The following is a 4,260-nucleotide window of genomic DNA, read 5'->3' on the forward strand; positions in this document are numbered from 1 at the left end:
AGTATGTGGCATTATTCCATTTATATGAAATGTCTATATAGAGACCGAAAAAGTTAGTTCATAATTACCTAGGTTAGAGAGGGAAGAGCAATGCGTTTTCTTATCTGGAACAAAAATAGTCCAAAAATTTTATAGCTTAGATGAATATACTAAAAAATATTGAGTTGTATACTTTAAACAAGTATTAAAAATAAATAGTTTAGTAAACTGATTTTTTTTTTTTTTTAAGATGGGAGAAATTGCATATTTTGTTATACTGATAGGAAGTGAAAAACTGATACAGGAGAAAGACAGGCCAGTGAAATCTTGAACTGAGAGGGACCAAGATGAGGGAATTGGCTTTAGTCAGGAGCACAGAGAGTCCATCTAGAATTAGCAAACCAGCAGAGCATCTGGGCGCCAATGCTGTAGCTAGGTGAATGTAGCAGTGGACATTCTTTATTGATGGCTACACTTGTCTTCTTGTTGTTGCTATTGGTTAAGAGCCATCAAGTCAGTTTCTACTCATCAGGACCCTCTACAGCGTTTCTGAGGAGTGGCTGATGAGTTTGAACCGCCGACGCGATGCTGTAGTGTACGGCATTAGCCCACAGCACCACCACCCAGGACGCCACTGTTGTTGTTGTTTTGTTGTCAAGTCAGTTCCAGCTCACAGGGAGCCTATGTGGGGTTTCCGTGGAGCCGCTGGTGAGCTTGAACCACCACCAACCTTGCAGTCAAACAACTTTGCAGTCTGCAGCATTAACCCACAGTGACACCAGCCAGTTTATCAGCAGAGGGGGAGAACACCGGAAGAGATTTTGGAACTGAGGAGAGAGAAAGAGCTGAGAAGCCAACAGAATGCACTAGGCAATTCAGCATAATTTAAAGCACATCATGAACTGAAACAGAGGCCAGTTTGTGCACAGCTGTATCTCTGTCCAGTCATCTTTAGCTGCAGAGGTGAGGGAAAGGAGCACACAGAGTTGTTATTTAATATGAGGGTTTGGGTTTTCATCAAGGAATTATGTCAAAGCAACAAAGGGGAACAAGGGAATTCCAAGCGCAAAGGACAGTGATTATAATGACAGAAGGTGGAATTTAAAGTGAAAAGTAAGGACAAGAGGTGGATAAAGGGTAATGAACAGGTAGGGGGTCACAGGTCCTATCTGAGCTGAAAGATAAATTGAAGAAGGACTAGGGGGATGCCTACATAAAGGAGGCAGTGGTCACAGATACAGGAAGTTAAGATTATGGAGGAGTTAAAAGGCAGGCCACAGAGTAAATAATTACTTTTAGGAAAAGAATTTGGTCTTTGTCCCAGATTCCTTAAGAAAAGATCTGTAAATTTTGGAATTTCCCTAACAACTAGACTCTGTTATGCTAAGGAGGTGACTTTAGACTTGGGGCTCAGAAGATTTAACAGGTGATAAAAGCCAACCTCCATAGAGAGGGTAGAGATTGAGTTCAATCAATCATACCATTTAAGCAAACCCTATAAAAATTCTAAACTCAGTAACTGTAAATATAGCAAAATACAGCACTTGCAGAACTTCTGAGTTGTAACAAAATATCAAACCCAAGGGGTTAGTTGTTGTTAAGTGCCTTCAAATTGGTTCCGACCCACAATACAGGATTTCTGAGGAGTGGCTGGTGAGCCTTAACCGCCAACCTTGCAGTTTAAACTGACTTTGCAGTCCAGCGCATGGTAACCCACAGCACCACACCAGGAACTCAAGGGGTGAGTGGGAATCGAGAATTTACAGCCAGTTAGTCAGCAGCATCCTCGTGTGGCGCTGTGATAAAGCACTGGACAATAAGGTCGGTTTGAACCACAAGGTCGGCAGTTCAAATTCACCAGTCGCTCCTTGGAAACCCTATAAAGGTTTGCAGAACTGACTCAACTGCACTTAACAACAACAGTCAGTAGCATAGTGGTTACAAGCTGGGCTGCTAACCTCCAGGTCAGTAGTTTTAAACTACCAGCTGTTCCATGGGAGAAAGATGAAGCTTTCTGCTGTCATAAAGATTTACAGCCTCAGAACCCGTATATAGGGTCGCTATGAGTCAGAACCGACGCCACAGCACACAACCACCACCACCAGTCGGAAGTCCAGGCATCCTGGGGACCCCAAATTTGCGATTAGTATCTAAGTTCTTGGGCGGACTTCACTGGACAGTTTGGATCAGAAAAAGAACTGCATTTGAATCTTGATGAAGTGATTTCTGGTGCCCTCCTTATTCTTACTCTTTCCGCTCTGTAACTGGGCTGAGCAATTTGGAGAGATTCACTCTCATCCTCTGCAGCCTGGATCTGGCTCGCCACTGCCTGACCTCTGGTTCTTGGGACTTGAACATGCAGCCCACTGCCTGATTTGATGTGCCAATCTTGTGAGTCAACAGCTCACCTGGGCTTCTGGTATGGTGCAGTAGGATCAGCACTGAACTGCAAACCCCAAGGTCGGCAGTTCAATCCACCAGCTGCTCCTTGGAAACCCTATACAACAGGGTCGCTGTGAGTCAGAACCGACTCAACAGCACTTAATAACAAGATCTGAACTATGATTTGGGATTTACTAGCCTCCATAACCCCATGGGCCATTTTCCTTGACAGTTCCTGAGTTCTGTGAGACACTGCACAACCCTGGGAGTGGAGGGAGAATACTGAGGGGATGCAATGTGTGGTGACTGATACCAGGGATCATGGAAACCAGAACTTTGGAAAAGTCAGACCTTTGGAATACTGCATTATAGTGAATCACTTTTTATGACTCTGCTACACAGTTTTTGTAACTCCCAAACAACTTTTGTTGCTGATGGGTCTTGGTAAGAGAAAGTGGGAGAAGATGAGGGTAGGATTATGAGTCCGTTGGGAGCTATTATTAACAGGGTTGTGATCCTAAACACCTGAAACTCAGCATGGGTATCTGAGAGGCAATACGGACATCTTACTACCAACATACAAGAAAAGCCAGGAGTGGAGAGCATCTTGTGGACTCTGAAATCCTGGTCGCTACATCTCCTCAAGCCAGAAGACAGAGCTGTAACACAGGAGGGCGGGCAGCAGAACCAGGAGCCAGAGCACTAAACAGAGCGGTGCCAGCCCCCAGAGCACGTAAAGCTGAGTGCCTTTGGGTGGAGGCTCACTTGTGGAGTAGGGCTCACAGCGACCTTATATTGGGTTTCCAAGGAGTGGCTGGTGAATTTGAACCACTGACCTTGTAATTCAAACTGACCTTGGGGTTCAGTGCTTTATTCTACAGTGCCATGGATGTAATAGTCCTACTGTTGAGGTCTTATAGTCAAGGAAAGGTTTTCTTTATATATGTAAACCTTTCCTTGACTATAACACCTCAACATTTAGTATTATAAATTTGTAATTTTGTGTTATTTGTCCTTGGCATATCTTCTTTTTAGCTGTGGGTTTAAAAATCCTAATTAAGTAAGAAGTTCTTTAAAACCAGGACTGTAAGTTCTATTTCTTAATCACCTATCACTAAAAACAATAGCAAAATGGAAAACACAAAGGCTTTACAGATTAGTAAACCAATTCTGCCACTTCAAAACTGGATGAATCAGCTATCAAGTAGAAATTGTAAATGCCTATTTAAAGGAAGCTGTGAGAATTCAATAAGATAATGTATAAGTAAACTACACAGCACTAAATAGGTGACTTGATATAGAATGCTACTACTACTATAAAAAGGTGAAACACATTTTGTGCTGGCAAAGTTTTCCAAATATATCAAAAGTTTTAGTTTTATATATAAACATGTTGTTAAATGCCAAAAAGTTGGTTGCGACTTGTAGGGTTTCCAAGAAGCAGCTTGTAAGCTGGCACTGACAACCGTGTGATTTGTAGGCCAGTGCTGATCCTACAGTACCACACACCTCACATCAGTCTGTCAGTAAAAGCAAACTTTTTAAACAGTCTCATTTTCATCTTTACCACCCAGAAATAGTAGGACTACATATATAGTGTGGTAAAATATATTCACTCTTCCTTTTCTCCCTCTAATAATTACTGCCAGACTGAGACAGGGTTGTATTCATTCACCATACTTATTCAACCTGTATCCTGAGCAAATAATACGAGAAGCTGGCTCATATGAAGTAAAAACAGGGCATCGGGATTGGAGGAAGACTCATTACCAACCTGCGAAAAACAGATGATACAACCTTGCTTGCTAAAAGTGAAGAGGACTTGAAATACTAACTGATGAAGATCAAAGAGCACAGCCTTCGGTATGGATTACATCTCAATGTAAAGAAAACAAAAAT

At 42.3% G+C, this 4,260-nt stretch overlaps 1 protein-coding gene across 3 annotated transcripts in view; it reads right to left on the reverse strand.

Moving 5' to 3' along the window:
* LOC102819854 (secretory carrier-associated membrane protein 1-like) overlaps positions 1-4,260 on the reverse strand; it is a 142,206-nt gene that overhangs the window by 90,211 nt on the left and 47,735 nt on the right. The gene's annotated exons all lie outside the window — the stretch shown is intronic.

This window comes from Chrysochloris asiatica, unplaced genomic scaffold (assembly GCF_000296735.1).
Source record: "Chrysochloris asiatica unplaced genomic scaffold, ChrAsi1.0 scaffold00313, whole genome shotgun sequence".
Taxonomy (NCBI): domain Eukaryota; kingdom Metazoa; phylum Chordata; class Mammalia; order Afrosoricida; family Chrysochloridae; genus Chrysochloris; species Chrysochloris asiatica.